We start from the raw sequence: 19,114 nt of genomic DNA, 5'->3' as shown, positions 1-19,114 counted from the left end.
GATTCACACTACAGATTTTTAAGATCCATTCAGAGAAAACAAGTGTTCATGGTTATGGAAAACATGTTTTATAAAACAAAACCATGCAGAGAAATCTTTAAAACTCACCCAGTATTTAAAAGTTGTTTCAAAAGAAAAAGGATCTAAGTTCTTCCAGCAACTTGCCCTCCTGATTGGAAATACAGGCTGAAGTTTAAAATAGACATCCTATCATTCAGCACAGTCACATGTGAACATGCAAACTTCCAGAGGGTAGAAAGAGGGCTATAACTTACACCAGGCAGTCCGGGGATAAAATTCACTCCGGCACAGGAGAGCACACAAGACAACACCGAGAAGCATCAATGCGAGTCCGGAGTCTTATTCAGTAGGTGAAAATCTGCCTCCTCTTAAGCAAAGAATTCTGCTGGGGGTGGGCACTGATAAAACACAACACTGCGTCACGACTGCACTAGTGAGACAAACCAATCCAATGAAGCTCATATTAAAAGCAAAAAAACGTTCCTTCCCCCCCCCCCTCAAGCATAGGCATAGACGAGAAAGGAAATCTCATTTTTGACTGCCAGCTGGGCATTCTGGTGCGATCAGGTAATCTCCGAGCAGCCCCAGGTCTTCTATTTGCAAGCACACTTAAATACACGCTTAATTCAAGTGCATGTGACGGTAGGGTACATACATCCAGTTCAGGAAAGATGTTGCATGCTTGTTACTTTATCCATGTCAGCAGAGGTCTCACAGGCTACGCAGACTGCAGAAAGTTAAAGATGTGCACGAGTTTTGACTGGATCGGTGCCTAAGCAAGCAACTTCACTTTCAACAGTTCAACCTAAATTACCCAATCCAAATTCCTTCAACCACTTTCCTTTAAGTGGGAAACATTTTTGCATGTATGTCAAGGCAAAAATAATGTTTGCCTAAAAGCACCCTGCTTAGCTTTATATAAAATATTTGCTTTAATACTCTATAATGCAATTAAGCCATTTTATTCAGCAAAAAGGAATGTAAATCAAAACTGCATTGTCACAGTTTAAAAATCTGACGGACACAAATTTATTTGGACATGTTTCTGGGTTATAAATGAATGATGTTTTAAATTTAACTGTTAGGTTTTACTCCATTCTGAGTCACTCTAAGCCATGGCATCATATTCTAACATAATAAACTTAAATTGGTAAATTTTCTGCATCCTGAACATTTGAGAAAAAGCAAATCATTGATTTAGATTTGTAAACACAAACTTGGAAACATAATTCTTACCTCATCTATTTTTTCAAGTTTGAATAACGGATATTTCTTAACAAGGAGGCAAAAGTTTTCTGAATTGGTTAAATTCAGCTGCAGATGATATTCAGGGATAATTTGGTAAATCTGAAAAGTGGTTTACGTTACTTAAGAAAACTCACATGTATTAGTAAATCTACATCATCTTCTAAAATGAATTCGGGCAAAACTCCAGCTAGAAATCTGCAATGCAGAAATGACACTAAATATCCTCAATAAAAAAAGAACGGTACATATCAGGCCACGATTCTTTGTAAGAAATGCTGACTCTTTATTTAAGGTCAATACCCAACTACTATTAAGCTTGCAGTATAGCTGCTAACTTCGTGAAAAGCTACATCTCTTAAGCCTGATTGCAGTGTCTTTCCTTTTACTTCTGTAATAGCTGGCAAACAGGCTTCCTAGTTTTAGAAAAGTGAGAGGTTGATACTTGCACACTGGTTTTTCCGTATGTACAAAAGCAACATATTTTAACAAGAAGAATATTAATCTTTTCCTGCAGATCTAAACATATCTTAATACTTTTTTTTTTTTAACAAGTAGCATCAATCAATTCAAGTGAGAACGATCATAATTGTAAACATGAAGTCAGCCTGTATTTATAGGTCTGGATTCCAAGGTTTTAAGGAAGTGAATAAACAAACACAGAAACTTTCTTGGAGCACTTATTTAACTTTATAAAGTAAAAAAAAGAACGCAAAATATTATTTCATGTTCTCTTTATAGCTGACAAGTTGCTGATGTCTGCCTTGGAAAAGCTCAAACCCGAACGGTCCGAGTAAACGCTAAACCCATCCTAGTGCTCCTTAAAGGACAATTCACCCAGCCTAGGGTAACCTCCACCAGTGTGCAGATGCAGGTAAAAAGACTGTCGAAAGGACACATTATTTGGGAGGTATCTACATCGATTTCAAAAGTCAGAAGTCACCAGCCCAACCTGTGGGAATCATCTCGGACCCAGGAGAATAACAAACTGGAACCATTTGAGTGCCGCTTCCCATGAGCCAGCCTGACCACAATGGTGGTTTCTTGTTGACCTAAGCTTCAGAGCTCGGTCTACACGCGAAGCAAAGGATATAATAAACAGCACAGAGAAAAGGAAATATCTTCAAAGTTTTTGTTCTGCTAAATCAGCATTGTGGACCTCAGGCATGGGAAAATTCAAGCCAAGATAGGTTGACCATTAAAAAGAGTTACAATTTGGGATACCACTAAAGAAGCAGGCAAAGGAAAATTTATATGACCACAAAATAAATTATGAGGATCGGCTTTTGGCAATGGCAGCACCAGTTTGGTTCCCACCAAATGAAATATTTGTAGAAATGATAAATGTTATATATTACAATCTCGATCAAATATCTTTTTTTTTTTTTAATTGTAATTTATTCTGGTAAATCCACAATTGAGAGATTCCTGTTTGATTCAACAAACCCACGGTAGGCAGATTTATATTCTGGTTTAAATAATGTAATAGGACATGCCAATTTAAATAATTAATTTTAAACCCCCTTTGTTTTGCATTTCCACAGCAGCTATTTTCTGAAAGATGCCCAGGTTCTCATTTACCAGTAACCACTAAAACAACATTAATTTCCAACTTAATGTAACTTTTATATCAAATGTAACTGGCCTTTTTGCCATTCAGATGGGAAGGCTACATATTTAAGTGATTATACTTATTTTAAAATACATACATTTTGAGTAGAAAATAATAGAGGATGATTATGGTTTTCTAACATAAACCCCTGTGAGAATTGGAACCTGAGTACCTGCAAACTGCATTTCGTCAGAAACCGAAACACAATAAAAACATCCGAAAGCTGTAGGATGTTGTTCCAGTTACGTTGTGCCAACTTAAATAAGGTTATTGACCAGCAACTGGAGCTTTAGGGCTTTCACATACCTGCTGGTACTCTAAAATTGGGAGCCATAAGCAGCTGGAACTGGGGACTTTTTGTTTCCCTTATCAGTATTTGTGCCCCTGACCCATCCTGGGAACACTTATTCCCCCTCAATCTACAAACAAAGAAAATAAAATTAAAGAGGAGGAATGAAAATGGGTGGCAGATGACTGCACAGGTATCACATAGTATCTCAAAGAAATCCAGCTCTTGCAATACCCTTCTTTCTGGTTCTGAAGGCCCCCATGACTATCTACACCATGGGGGACTTGAAGCAGGACACCACACGTCAATCATTAGCTGGAAATCAGCCCTGAGGTCCTTGAAGCTAATGGAGATTTAACACAGCTCTACCAAACACAGCACCATTTCTGGGTGCTTCAATAACTCCGTTATGCCTAACGAATAGCAACAAAACTGAATATCTGCTCTGCAGATAGCAGATAGCTACACACACAGTTCAAGCTGGAAAGAGCTGGCTCCAACCAACAAAAGCACATCTGCTCTTGCACATTGGGTAGCAAGCTCCAACACATTCTGTTGTCCTTCTATTTGGAGATTATCCTGAAAGAGATGCATCCATGTTTCACTGCAAGAAAAACCATCTCAGGGACTCTCTGAAAAGTCTACTGTGGTAGACACAAAAATTAAAGTCACTTGGCATTCAGGGATGGAGCGACTCCTCTGCTCTGAGGAAGCAAACCATCTGGATAGGCTTTCTTGATGGCTCTGAACTCTGTCAGACTGTCGTCCAAACCTCTTTTTCCAGCAAGCTCCCAGGCTCTCAAAGAGGACATCCCACCCCACCTCGGGGACTTCCACTCCTGATGGTCGAGGTGAATTGGCTGTGCTTGCACAGGCATGCAGGGAGAGCTGCCATGTTACAGAGCGTGACTCTGCTTGAGATCACACTTGTCTATTGAGCAAGCGAGCCCTGGGAAAATGAAAAGGAGGAACCCACAACTGGAATTGCCAGAGGCCAAGGCTGGCACAGAGGATGACGCAGGCTCCGGGTGCTGTGTGGCCTGAGAGAGCCAGGCTGGCTCCAACCCCTGCCACAGCACAAGCCCATGCTGAGCCAGGAGTTCAAAGGCAGCAAACCCATTCTGAAGGAGCAAGGCTTTGGCCAGCGCTGATTCAAGCACTGCCCCAGTTAATGCCAGGAACCAGACTCGTATCACCCGTGACTCCGGCTGATTCACCAGAGACTGAGCATACTACATCCATACTAAGGCCAAGGAAAGGGGTGAACTGCTGTCTGAGCCTCCCTGAGCTTAATCCATCATTTCCCCTTCCTAGCCCCATATCCGAAGAAAGCAATCAGCATGAGCAAAGTATTTCTAGAAGCCCTGGCTATGGCTGACAACTCAAGAACTATTATCCTGAATTACTAATGGACCTATACTGACTTTACACAGAACATAAAAACTGCCCATGAAACACTCATGTGGCAATCCAAAAACATGCATTTTGCAAATTCAGAGGCTTATGCAAAGATCCTCTTGGTAAAAAGCCAGAGTGCTGTTGCCAAAAGTCAACAATGTGAATTTTTCAGATAAAGGAAACCTGACACCTCAAGCCCCAGATTGCCTGCCATTTCCATTTTGGTTTGGGTTTCAGAGAATAACCGCTGTGGAGTCTTTCCCCATTGAGCCAGAAGAGATGGCTGGAGCTCCCCTGAGTCCAGCAACCCTCTCTCTTCAAAGAGAGCTGGAGTAAGTGAGTAGCTATCAACTTGCCAAACCACACTGGCTGGCTCTCACTGACAACCTCCAGAATCGGTGTGGCCAGCAGGACAGAAGATCAAGCACTGCTGAAATGAGCTAGCTGAATGCCAAAAGGAGGAAAGGTCCAGGGGTATACCAAAGAGAGGAGTGATGATGACAACCAGAGGTGCCGACTGGGGTTATGGGAGTAAGTGGAAGTAGATGAGGCCAATACATTGTGGCAATGGAAATTCTTCCCTTTTTTTTTTTTTCCTACGAGCATTGCAGTAATAAAGATATAAAGGTGGAAACAGCAATGAAAGCTGTGATCCTGGCTTCATTTCATAGGAATAGGAGCGAAATATTACACCAGGAGGCTGGTGACCATGGCTAAAACTGTCTGGAGACCATGCAAAAAATGGTACCTGCCAACTAATAGGCCTGTTTCCCCCCCAAAGTCCAATAGCTGCTGATCTCTGTTCTTCAGAGTCCATGTAATGCTCCACATCTATCTCCTGTAGCCTTTGCTGCTAGAGACATGAGGAGCATGACAGTGAAGCAAAAACCTTGAGTTCCACCTACAAGGCAGAATTAACGTGCCGGCTGGTTCACCTTAGGTTGATGATGCTGCTGGAGCAAACAGGTGGCCAACAGACTTGTTACATTGGCTAGGAATTAAATCACCACCAATGCAACACACCAAAGAATGCCCCATAGTCAGTACTTGGCTCAGCAAACACCTCCAAGAGGACTTACTAAGGGCACGTGGTCCTGTGAAGCATGTCAAGAAAAGCTAGGCTTTATCCTCTACAAAGAAAAATGCTGCTCTCCAATGCTTCTCCTGTGCGAGAATTAGCACTGAAAATCATAGGAAAAGTGGACCTACAAACCAGCTTAATATAGTGGCTTGGTCAGGGACTTTGTTATCAAGAACTCTCTCCCTCAGACAAGTTACTGCTCATGGAGCGATAGCTCCATGTTTTATCTGGGCTTTTCCTAGCTTGGGAGCAAACCCTGGTAACATTAGTGTTTGTGTTTCAGCGGTCCAGCGCCTACGTCCAGGCACAAAAGAGCACCTTCCTAAGGTACAGGCAGGATAACGGGACACACATTGCCTCCAGTGAACTGATGAGCGTATTCGTCTGCGGCAAGAGCTCAAACAGCTAGAATTTCTCTGCTTGCTGAGGCTATAAAGAGAAGAGAAAGTCATTAAGGTAGCAGAAGATACTCCTTTGAGTACACGGCACCAGCAAACAGCACCAGGGCTAGTGTGCCTCATCCTCTGAAAAAGGTGTTTGTAGCTAAGCTGTGCTGATGATAGTGATGCATTACAGCACCCTGATGGCTGCCCAGAGGAAGAAAGATAGCATGGATGCTGCTGACAGGTCAGGAATAGCAAAGGGGATTCCACAAGGAACCGTCCCTCTTCCCTGCCTTTCTGGAGAAGGCTGAGAATCAGTGCTAGCTGTGCCAGGATCCTGCTACGCCCACCATGGCTTGAACAGGGACTTCTCTAGACCTATGCATTTCCCTTGCAGAAAATGACCTACCCGACAATGGGAATTGCACAGTGCTGACACAGACCTTTCTGCTCCATACGAGCACTGAGAGAAGAGCCACACTACTCCAAGGCAGGGTGCAAATTCCCGGAGAGCTGAAGTATCAGAAAAAAATCAAGCAAAAAAGGAGAATAGAACCTTAAAAAATAAATTAAATTAAGTCGTTGGCAGCCAGGTATGACAACCACGCCATGTGAAGAGAGTCCTCTGGAGCATGGAAGCACATGTGGAGCACATTTCTTGCAAGACCTGGAAGGGCCCACAGTCTACCTCTGTCACACTGATAATCACTCACTGTTATCCATAAAACAAATAAGCAAGTGGACTGCCATGTAAAGAACACTGAATACTCAGGGAAAAAAGTATATGAAATATTTTTTCTTTTAAAGAAGAAACAAGGAACCTATAATTAATAAACAACTGATTGTTTCTGGTCACCAAGAACTTCAGAAGTCATAGAAGTCGTTTCCTCTTCCATCTCTTCTACAAATAAGTTAAAAATTTTTTCAACTGTCAATCAATTCTTCAGCCTTGAATTAACCAGATATTGAATTAAATCAAATGAATAAAATGATGTGAAGAAAACAGTTGCTCTGAAATGGTGCAATACATTACTCCAAAGTGGGCTTAATATTTCAGTCAACACTGTCTCCAAGCATTTAACCAATTACCTCTGGCAACTGGATTTTGTTTTCTTTAAAACTTCATCAGACAGGAATACCTTTGAATCACTTCATTTAATACAAATAACTAAACAGATTACAATAAATTTGGGCCATTATTACAAGTTTGTTTCTTTCAAATCCGAAGTACTGGGGTTTTAAAATAAACATAATCCTTTCCAGTTTTAAAAATTTCTCAACCAAGCAAAAAGTATTTTCCATTCTCCAAAGTAATCCAGAACATAGACCATATTGTTCACTAATGTGCATTCAGTCTGGGATACACTGGTGTCACTAATCTAACGTGAAATTCAGTTGTGCAGAAGACCATTCTGTATCTACTTTAAAACACAATCATCAGTTACCGACAAATATATTTAAAATATGAAAAAAATTACAAACTGACCCACTGGCTACTCTACTAATCCTGGGATTTTATTTTGCCTGGGATTCTCTAGGGTTTCTTCAGAAAACATAAAGTAATTGCACAAACTCAGAGGCACAGTTCTCCATCAAGAAAGTCTTCCACAAGAACATGCAAAAGCCCACACCAAGAGTGCCTCACGGGTTGATCTAAAGAAGGCAAATACTATGAAAGAAGCAATGCTGGAAGAAACACTAGGTGAATGTAGAGGCAGAGGTAATACGAAGAAAACAGAAATGTGCAGATTTACTTGTTCCAGTCAACAACAGTAACTAAAGTTTATTGATTTCAGTTTCAGCAGCTAAAAATCCATGAAAACATTTTTATGTGATACAGACAATACTATCCCATATTCAAATTTCTATCAAAGTAATAATATAGGCTAGGATTTTCTCACAGTCATTGCTATTTACTTACCAATTAGTACAATAAAACCTATTTTAAAATATAAATATTACTAACCTATTTTAAAATATAAATAAGTGCAAATAGTTTTTGTATCCAGTTGTAATTTAGCTTTTCAATTATATGGAAATATCTAAGTAAAGAGACTGAAAAAAATCTGTTAGCTACAAAAATAGCTGGACACATTCTCAGCCACTGTCTCTCAACTGTTCCCTTTATATCCATTGTAAAACTATTTCCAACACACTAATCACATCTATTCGGAAGAAACTAAAATTATATGATTTCAAACTATTTTCATTAGAAAAACAGTCCTTTAACAACTGCTTTTAGTCTTCCATCTAATTATATACTCTTAAAGGCCAAATATTCATTCAGTATGCAAAAATAACCATAGCCTTTTATTAAGGATAAACACCAAATAAGAGTTCATAAGAAAAATAAAGATGCTCTTTGCCTCTACCAGCAACACTGTCCAATATAGGATATTAAATTTAATTTTAAAATTTTAAATACATATATGTCAAAGTCTTAGTAACTCCGTATCAGAGACTTACTACGATTAGGTCTGTTCACAGCATCATAACTTGCTGGACTGTGTGGCTAGTATTTCCTTGGAGATACTTCACGTAACAGCCAAGATGTTCAAAAATCTACCTTTCTAAAAAGCTCTCCCCTAACTCAATACTAAGTAATCTGCACTTAAAAGCCCACAGCCCTACCAAGAAATCTTACCTATCTGGAATATTTTTGTGACCAACAGTCAATAAAAAAAGATTGAACTGATTAATATTTGATTCTGACATCTGTCTAAGGACAGTGTAAGAACAATACATTATAAGGTTACTCAAATTAGAGGGCTAGCACTATCTTTTTTTTTTCTTTTACCTATGCACCTGTCACACTTTTTATGCAAAGGCTGTTTATTAAATGCAAGCAAAACCCCTGATTTCCTATTTCGTAACAATCATGGTCTGATATTCTCCACATTCAATGTACGTTTCTACAAAAAAATAAAATTGATTTCAAGTACAAAGCAGCAGCTATCTAATCCACAAATAAAAACTACAGCAATGTTCTGCTCTTCCTAAAACAACCTTGAAGCCATGATCATATTAAAGACACAGATGCGAGGGGATTTTTCAACTTCCAAACAGATGCAAACAAAGTATTACAATCCAGGGGTGCAGGTAAATGAATAAGCAAGCAAACTACGTGACGTTTGTGCAGTGTCCTCTCAAATCCTGCAATCCCTTCTAGAAAGTCTGGGTCTACATCTCCCTCTTCTTTACTCATGTTCTTCTCGCATGGCTTGGCCTCAGAAACTTTCCATGCCTGTAACGGAAACTTGAGCCAACTTCTCAAATGTATGATTTCTTCATCTCCACTCATCATCCACTTCTGTTTCTGAGAAGCTCCTCATCATGACACCTGTATCTCAAGAAGCAAAACAGGAAACATCACAGGGATGAAGCAAGGAAAGATGTATAATAATATGCCTCCGTGTCTTTAATAAAATCCCAACTTTCATTCAAGTTCCTTTTAGGAAATAAGAGTTCCTTTCACAAAAGCAAAGTTTTACCAAACTAGGTATGTAAACATCACGTGCCAAAATTGGGGTAACCAATGAAATCTCCCCATCTGCACCTCCGTTCCTGACATGACGAGCAGGAGAAATCCTGTACCCACTGGGCTTACATACTGTGGAAAACATCATTGGGTGCCAAGCTTGCAGAACTAGTCTGCAGCAGCCAGCTCAACTAAAAGAAACCACTGACCCATCTACTAACTTCTCCGCTACTGAAAACAATGGAAGTTATCTTTACCCAGGACCCGTTCGTCCAAGTAAGTAGAGCTCTAGCCCACAACTAAGATGAAAAACAAAGACGTAAGCCTCTCCTCTACTTTCCCCACTGCTCCTTAATCTACACAACTTCCACAGTATGTTTGCATTTTTACACACTTATCAGGTACTGGAGGAGATGCTTCCTCTGCATTAGAGCAGTTTAACTACAAGGTGACAAAGGCCTAAGGTATTTTCAACATGTCTTTGTCCCCAGAATCATGTCATAAAGTTTGGGGTCGGGGTGGAAGGGACTTGCCTATCTGTTTCTGCCATCCAAAACTTGTGATCAAGCGGGCCCAAAGCCAACAGCAGCACTGTTCAGAGTCTAACAACAAAAAGGCAGAAGGGTGACTCGTCCGCAAAATGGAGACACAGACATCTTGTGTCCAAACAAGCAGTCCAAACCATTTGCCTGCCTCACGATTCTACCCGAACGCTGAACAAGGGGATGCAGGAGAAATGATTTCTGCAGCCTCCCCAGCCCTGAAGCCTTCAGGGCAGATAAGCAGGCACCAAAACCATTCTGCCAGCCAGCTCTCAGTGAGACAGAAGCATGAAAGCAATTTTCTCTGTCCCTTTTAGGGTTAAAGCCATCTTTAAAGAAACATTAGCACCAAAATGTCTTCCTAGCAGAGGCAGAGCAGATCCTAGCTCTTATCAGCTACCATCGCAAATTCTCAGAATTCCACCTCCCATCTGATATCCTCCTTTCTTCCGAGCAGGTTTCACTCAGAAAGACAGCACAGTCCTTCACCAACTCCTCCCAGGGAAACAACAAGGACGGGTCATTTTGGCACTCTTACACTAGAAACAAGGGACAGCTGTAGGGACAGAGTCCCATCCAAGCATAAAAAGTCTTGGCTTTGGTTCTTGCACACTGCAGTAGAGAAGATAACTGAGCCTTGGATGGTCAAAGCAAGAAACCCTCTGAAACCGCTCTGGGTATTGCAGAAACAATAGCTGCTAAGTAACCAGACAGAAATGTATTTGCTGTGCAGGGATTATATGTCAAAGAAAAATACACATTCTGTCAATTCTGAACTCTTGAAGAAGTCTCCTAAAAGTGCTTAGGAGGCAAACAGTCCTGAAAGCCTGTGCCTCAGTGATCATGCCTGCTACTGAGAAACATGCTATTGCCTACTCAGGAAAGGCAACTATCACAGATTTCAAGGGCTTACAGAGCACAAAAGCCGAGGCAGCCACACATGTCCTGTCAGCAGGACATCCAGAACATGTCCGGATACCATCCAACTATTTTATACCACAGTGATCCTTAATCTTTTATCATGATGATCTCTGTATAGAAGAAACAGAAACCACAATTTCACTGTTACATAATCATAACAACTCCATATTCTCTCTGAGCACCAGAAATTAACTGCGGACAAGTAATTAAATTTATTATTGACACCCTCACTCGTTAATCAGATGTCTACATTCAGCATATGCACCATACAGATTACAAGACATCCAGGCTGCTCACTGTTGCATGCAGAAAGAGAACTGTAGAAAAAGATTAATAGTTGTCAAAAACATCTGATGCTGCCTGTCACCTGAAACAACCGAGGAATTTTTGGTTTTCTTTTGAAGAGACAATTTACTGACAGACTGGTACTTCTAACTTTGATCTTCATAGCAGCCAACACCAGCAGAAGAATTTTGTAGCTCAATAACAAAACACAGAAACCACCCAGACTGTTAACTCAATTACAGTATTTTGGCAAGGAAGCCTTCTCCTTATACCTTGGGGAACGTCTTAAGATTAAACAGTGCATGTTTTAAAGGTACACGTGCCTCAATTATTTGGTGTAACTGTTCATGCATCTAATTGCTTTGAGAGAAAAAGTATTCCATGGCAACTTGCTTGGAAGACTGATATTTTTCCTTGTTTCCCAAGGAAACAATGGTTATATAACCACACTGACTGTCCCATGCACAGAAAAGTAAATTATAAGGCCAATCTCAACTTAATCTGATGGAAAAGGACAGAAATTTCACAGGTGCTCAATTCCTACAACAGGCTTGCAGAATAAATAACCGAGGCAGCCCCCTGAGCAATGTGCCTGGTTCACAAACGTCAGGGAGACATCATGTTTTGATTAAATATACCCAAGAACTACAAGGCGGTGAGAGGCTGCTCAGGCACTGTGCTGTTGGAAAAATCAGGGACGCTAACGGTACTGCTGTGTAATGGAAAGAAAGAAAGGAAGATGTTTAAGGTACCACAGTGCCACCAAAACTGAGAAAGCTGCAGGAAACTCTCATCTTCACTAGTTCAGCTGCTCACAGAGCTACTTTTTAGTCTACGGAGCAATACAGCAATGCCTTATGTGCCCATCACAGCTTCCATCTTTACGTGGGCTGCTGCTGACGTGTTAGCAGGCACTTCTCAGGATTCATTAAAGGCACTTGGTCAACAGTTGTCCTCTTTCACCAATGAGACACTGGAAAAGCAGTCATACACTGCAGTACAGGTGGCCTCAGAAAACCCTCAAAAAAAAAAAAAAAGCTTCTCAAACCCTTTACCCTTTCAACAAGATCTTACCCAGACAGGGTAAGGTAAGCACTACCATGACAGGTCAGATTGCTGGTCCATCTGTTTAAGAATCCTGCCTCCTGTGATCGGGACCAGATGCTTCAGAAGGTGGAACAGCTCGGATAGTGAACAATGATGTAATTCACCCAAAGGGGAAACTCCTTCCTGACCTCATCAATTAGCATGAAGGTTTATATGCTTAATTTCTTTTTAATCCTATTTGCTGCAACTCTGGACATTGTCATTATATATATAAATGTCCAGGTCTGCTTGGAATCCAACTAAACTTTTGGCCTCGGTAATATTATGTGGTATAATTATGGCAGGTTTCAAATGTACTGATTTTCAATTTCATTTAAACTTCCCTTTGTTCTTGCACTATGGGAACTAGCACAGCTATTAACCACCTCTCTTCCCTTTCCCAGGGCTTGCACCGTAAACTCCCATGCCATACTGTGCTCTGTTACAGAGTGGGAACATAATCTGAGGGCCTTTAAGGCAACAATTTAGCAACTTCTGTCAGTTATCCAGCAACATTTCTATATGCTAAATTTCTGGGATCTGCTGGAAGCTGGCAGCTCCACCAGAATTTCACCAGGCCCTACCCTCTTCCAGATCTCGCAAGCTCACTTTTCTGACATTTTCCACTCCAGAGCTGCCACCCTTACAAGCAAACTGTTTTGCCCTGTGTTGTGCTCTCTGACCCCCCCCTGAGATTCTGATAAATTTAGTTATAAAAGAACAGACAAAAAGCATACCATACTGGGCTTTTCAAGGTCACACAGGAACCTCTCCCTCTGAGCAAAGAATTCCCCTCCCATCTCCATGCCTTAATAAAGAACAACAGTGTCCAACCAAGCAAAACCAATCCCGTTTTGCTCTTGGCTGGTGTTCCTGTGGGCCGCAGGTTCCTCTGTGCAGTAACTTTTGCCTATGTTGTTACTTATGGATGAGCTCATGACATATTCATCATGATTATTATGCCAAGTACTTACTAAAGCTCCAGTGCTATTAGTCACTGCTGTTTCTGCTCACACAACGCTTACAAGAGGCATCAAGGTATAAAGCCACACCTTCATTCAATAAAAGTTTGGTGAAAAACAATATAATGATGTATGCAAGCAGCAGACAAGGAAGGGAGACTCTTAAAGCAACCTTGAGGTTCTGGATCCTCTCATCTCCCCAAAACACAGTCCTGCTTTCAGTAACTATTTGGGCTGCATTTTCTTCCCCAGCCTCTGGAGCTAAAACTTTGGACCCCAGGCCACAGGTTCTTAATCCCAAAGTCTTTAGGAGAGAAAGAGTAGGTCTAGCTGATGTGTCATGGGAAGATGGTCTCCCAAGGAGATGACAGAGTTTTTACAGCATCTGTGAGAAACACCACATAGCCATCACCATTCTACTGCATGTGTTTTGATTACGGGCTTGGAACTGGTGAATTATGGCAAGAGAATACTTCTTTGCCTCAACCAAAAAGAAAATTACACCATTTCATCCCACTTTAGAAGGGCCTTTAGGCGAGCAACCCATCGAGAGAAAACTCCTGTCCCAGCCTATGGTCCATAAACAAATGGAGCTCTTTAACGATCAAAATAGCACTAACAGAACTGGTAACAGGCACCACTTTGCCAACTGTTAGCTCATTAAGTAATACAGCCACATGCAACTTTTTTCTCTATTTGAGTATCATATACTGATTAGTCAATAAAATCACAGGTCTCATAATGTCAGTCAAATTGTCCCATTGCATACTTCTCAATGACCTCCCCATACTGTTTAATAGTTACGCAGCAGTTTTAGAAACTCTGTTCCAGAGCGATGATCTTAATACCGTCTTTCTAAGAGGCCATAAACACTTTCCTGTTCTTCTGTCTCACATGTGTAAAGACGACATACCGAACTGAGTACTTCTACAATGCTCTTAGGCAATGCTCAAACAGCGGTCCAAGCCACAAGTTTCAGAGCTCTGCCACACCACCATCTCCAGGACCTCTGATTAGCCATCGAGTGGTTTGCCTTTGGCATTTCAGGATTTGCTGAGGTTGAAAGAGAAGACAGTAATGATACAGAACAATTCTCCCATCAGCTGTGGCAAAAGTAATCTTGGAGGCCTTGAGTGCAATGCTTTCACCATTTCTGAGTCATTACTGAATATGAAGACAAAAAGAGGTGATATTTTCTGTTTGTCACACACAAAAACAGAGTTTGGGCAAGGAAATCTTTTAACGGACTCAGCAAAGGTATTTTTGGCTGCTAGAATTCTCAATCTGTTGTGCTAAAATTAGCTTTAAATAAATGTGCAATACAAGTAGTACATACTTTGCCTAAGAAAAAAACCACTGGCCACTTACAGATCACGTGAACTCGGTTATTTAGTTGAGCTAAGAACATCAATTATTCCAAGCCTTATCTGACTGTAGATTTGGGTCTACTTAGCAATGGCACTGCCACATATCAAAACACACGACGAGCCACAGCTCTTTACCAAAGCGAGGGAAAGTTCCTGCAAACAACGGTTGCTGACATTTAACAAGATGGTCACGAAGAAAAGAGGTAAGACTGAAAAAGCCTGTGCCTCTGCCTCTCCCCTTCTGACCTTCCCTCTGAAAAGAAAAAGCAAGTCTTCCTCTTCTGTCAGTCCACCCTTCCTTCCATATTACATATAAAGAAATTGGATGCTTTCAACTATCATTCCCTGATGTCCACCAACCAAAGCTATGGAAGATAATATCCTTACTTTTTTACCCCTTCAAGCTTTTCATCAATCAGTAAAAGGGTTCCCCAAGTTCTGCTTTGTTTGTACAATCGGTGTCACAGAAGTTGGTTCTAATATTGCTCATCAGAGCATACACCACAATCTGAGCAATGGCAAAATAGTCGTTCAAACACACCGAGTACTCTGTGCTGGCTGAAGTTCACAGCAGCTGTTCGAGTCCCAGAAAGACATCTGAGAAAAGCGCCATAAATAACGAGATCACATGGAGTCTCCGATTGCACAGCCAACATACATCTGTCCTGCTCAGGAATTTATACTTCACACCCTACGCTGTCAGTCAAAAGTGTATTACAAATTATGTTTTCAGGATGATCCAGAGGGTATTTTGGAAAGTAATACAGCCCTCCTGCCGGCCGAGTCTTTTCAAAATACTCATTCTATTCCATTACAAAAAAGACAAATGTTTCTATAATCTTGTCCAAACCGGTGTCTTTCTCAGGAGCAAGCTATAGATCCATGCGTGCCTTTTATACATCACAGATGTCTAAAACCAGTTCCAGCGAGTCTGACAGCCTGACGGAAACTGAATGGGACTACTCCTTCGCAGACTCAGGATCTAAATTTTTCTTCAGATGTGCAAATGTAAGGTATTTTCTCAGACTCGAATTTCAGCAAATCCCTAATTTGAGCAGCCCCTTTTTACAAGTCTTAATTCACTTTACTGTTAGATTAAAATTAAACTCAGTTCTCCTAGAGCATCTCATTCCTAGGCCTCTGCAAGGGGAGAATCACTTTTCAAAGCAGTGCCTAGCTATAATTGGGAAAGAAGATATACAGCTATTTTATAAAAATGAGATTTTTTTTCTTTCTGGAGTTTTGCCACAAATTGCCTTCGAGGGCTTGGTTCAGAAATTCCAAATTCAGTTTATTGTTTTTCTCATTGAGAACTAACTCCTTTTAGCAATTCTGTTAATCTTGGAGTTTGAAGTTATTTTTATTAAAGTAACGCCCAGAGTTTAGATATTCCATAAAAAGATCAGGAATTATTTTTATTAAGGTAACACCCAAAGCTTAGACATTCCTTGCAAAAATCAGGCAAAGCACCTTCATTCTTAAAAAGGTTCTTAGCCTTTTCCTTGTAAACACAGATTTCACGGAGACAACTGAGCACTGAGAAGTTTTATCGGCCTTTTTTTATCAGAGTTGGAAAAAAAGTTATTAAGGCAGAATTTTTCCTGCCTAAAAAAATCCTGAGCCTTTTGCTCTTAACACAACATGTGGTTTTTTCCTCCTCCCTTCTTGTCTTCTGTTATGGAAGAAGTAGCGCCGATTTCCACTCCTTGACGTCAGATTTCTCATGAGACATTTGTGCTGGCTTTGGGGTGTTCTGCCAGCAGTCAGTATCTCTGGTCATGCTCAGTATCTGTCCCTTAGCCAGCAGGGAGTCCTGCCAACCCAGGTGACACCAATTTCTGATGGAGCTTGTTAGACTACAAGAAACTTGTTCTTAGCCCTTAACTCTTATGCCACAACAGAAACAGGGTTGCAAAGTAAAGGATCTTACCTCCATTCTCAGGGGCCTGAGGCACTGAAACCTTCTGCTCTTCAGTGGCAGCCCTGTCTTGAGGACAAGATCAAGTGCTGCCTTTTTGTTTGAGTGACTATGTTAATAAACTAGGTGACATCACCCAGGTTCCTTATCATGACTAAAACACAGTTTAAGTGTTTGGAGAGGAAAGGGAACACCTTTTGATCACTACGTCCGATTCAGAGTGTAAGCAACCGCGACTGAAGACTGCACTTTGTCAGCAAGCCTCCTCCAAACACTATTGCTCTTCAGGCATAACAGGCCAAAGACATCACAGAGTTAATAATATGTTTTCCATCAAGGTGCTTCTTCCCCATTGAAGAAGGCACGTAGTGACAATTTTCAATCTCTTTAATGTAGAAATTAGGGCCGGGGCAAAATCTTTTCATTTCCTCCAAGAGAGGTTAAGTTGCAACATACCCACCTTTCTCTCTGCAGCGTGTATAATTTCAGCTTGCTCAACAGCAGCGGCACTCCTGAGTTCAGGAGGACTTTAAAAGGAGTGATTATGCTCACGGAAGTAGGCTAACGTGAATAAACTGCCCAGGCAACAGGGAGACATTCCAGAGCCCTGTGCCATCACCAGGCTTTTGGCCAATGCTGCTTAATCATATATGCAAAATGCAAATTACAGAAAGATTCATCATAGGTTAGAATATTCTCAATGAATAATTTTGCACAGTGCTGAAGAAGCTTCCCTGCAAACCATCGTCGGACGAAGGCACTGAGATCTTCTCCCCATTTTCAGACCTTCTACTGGTGTCAGCAGTACAAGTGGTACAGCAAAGGCTTCCTCTGCGGGTCTTCTCAATGGATCAGGCAGTTTTGGAAGGGAAGTTTAGCACCACCTGAGTGTCATGCTGCTGAAATTCATAACTCTTATGGCTATAAGGCACCACGGCAGCTGCTACAGGCGACATTCTCATCTGGGCTTGAGAATTGGCACATGCCAGTTCACACTATCTGGGCACGTAACACCAGACTGAAACTCAAAAAGCTCATGGCACGGGGACAGATATTTTCACCGCAAGGCCCACAGAGTTTACAACTTCTTCAGCTTTAAACACAGCCACACTCATAGCTTAGAAATATTTAAGACCCTCCTGAGCCTTGTCATAGAATTTATAAAGCTCTATCTGAAAAGCTTTGATCTTCTGTGCAGCACTGAGTATATAACCTAGCCAGTCACGTTTTAGTTATGAGGATGTGACTTTTCCACAACTTAACAGAAGGTTATAGTTCTCACGTAAGATTATGAAGTCATGGTTGTAACTCCATCTGAAGACTGCATTTACAAAGATCTGACTGCTCAGCAGCTCCCATGGACACAACAGAGCAGTCAGATTCTCAAAAACGTCCGAGTTACAATTGAGAGCAACTTGTTAACGCTTTTTTGCAGTACCTTATAGTTGCAAAGTTTTAACTGCTTTGAAAGCTTTCCCTCGCATGCTCTGTGTGATCAGACACCACTAAATCTACATATCATAATAGCTTTTTAAACAGTATTGAGTAAGCTAGAAAGATTTGCCTCTGTACAGCATTCTCAAAAATAAACGGGACTAAAGATAACTTTGGCACAATTTTTTTAAAGGTCACAAGCTTTCCCCATCCAAGACATCTAATAATTCAGTATGACCAAAGTTCCACGAGAGTTTGAGAATCCGTTCCTGTGCATGCCTACAAGTGAATGGATGCAAAAGAAATATATCTATTGTCTTTACCCTATCTGCCTTTGCTTTTAGGCACTGATTTTTTATTGCCAATTAAAGAAAGCACTTTTTTTTCTCTACATGCAATACTGTGAATTAACAGGTAAAAATCACTGCAGAAATTTGAGGTAAAATTTCAAAAGCTGACTGCACCTTCCGCCCCAAAGCATACTTGTACTGTAAAACTGAAATATAAAAACCCCAACAGAACAGGGTATAGTTTTGCTGGGACAGACCTTCAATACCTGCACTTAAGTCAGGAAAACAAACTACTACCTGCCCTTCGCTCACGGCTCAAGCAGCATTCTTCTAAGGCCCTAGCAAATGCAAAAGGTACGTGCCCTGGAAAATCTTTTGCTTTTGGTGCTTCTCCTTAAGAATGTTTTGTCTCGACAAGTAAGTTTGTGAGACACTTGTGCCACTACCTCAGGCCCACACAAGCGGATATACAAGCGGAGCTGCAAGCCGCTCGAGATTTCTAAGCGCTTCACGGTGCTTCCAGCTCAGCTGCGAGGAAAACTGTAAAATTATTAGCTACAGACAGAAAAACGGCTCGGTTCAGTAAACCGGAAAGAACGGGTTCATTTTGACATGCTGCTTTATTGAAACGTATGGAGCCGCATCGGCTGGCTGTTGAGGACAGTAGCCCTGGCGAGCGTTACGGAAGATGCGCCATTAGAAAGGATTCATCCCCGCGCTGCCTGTTCCCTGGCTGACCGCTCGGGTGGGCAGGGCTGGTGGGAAGGAGGGATGAGCTCTCGGCACAGCCATGAGACCCGCG

General features: G+C 41.3%; 1 protein-coding gene and 1 long non-coding RNA gene across 4 annotated transcripts in view; both read right to left on the bottom strand.

Annotated features, from left to right (window-relative positions):
• SLC20A2 (solute carrier family 20 (phosphate transporter), member 2) overlaps positions 1 to 403 on the bottom strand; it is a 39,551-nt gene extending 39,148 nt beyond the window's left edge. For 2 of the 3 annotated variants that reach the window (XM_009334137.1, XM_009334139.1), the window contains exon 1: positions 276 to 403. The gene's annotated coding sequence lies outside the window, so the exon portion shown is untranslated. Of the gene's footprint in view, positions 1 to 108; positions 170 to 275 lie in introns of all 3 variants that reach the window. The other variant, XM_009334138.1, reaches the window with a different exon arrangement.
• Positions 404 to 7,787: 7,384 nt separating this feature from the next.
• On the bottom strand, positions 7,788 to 15,216 carry LOC103925421. The gene is made up of 2 exons (XR_664032.1): positions 15,058 to 15,216; positions 7,788 to 9,375 (listed from the first exon to the last, which is right to left on the bottom strand). It is a non-coding gene; the product is annotated as an uncharacterized LOC103925421 (long non-coding RNA).
• Between the last annotated feature and the right edge of the window lie 3,898 nt (positions 15,217 to 19,114).

Source organism: Pygoscelis adeliae, unplaced genomic scaffold (assembly GCF_000699105.1).
Source record: "Pygoscelis adeliae isolate BGI_AS28 unplaced genomic scaffold, ASM69910v1 Scaffold521, whole genome shotgun sequence".
NCBI classification, from domain to species: domain Eukaryota; kingdom Metazoa; phylum Chordata; class Aves; order Sphenisciformes; family Spheniscidae; genus Pygoscelis; species Pygoscelis adeliae.
Note: the sequence above shows the minus strand (reverse complement) of the source record. Positions and strands in the feature narration are given on the sequence as shown.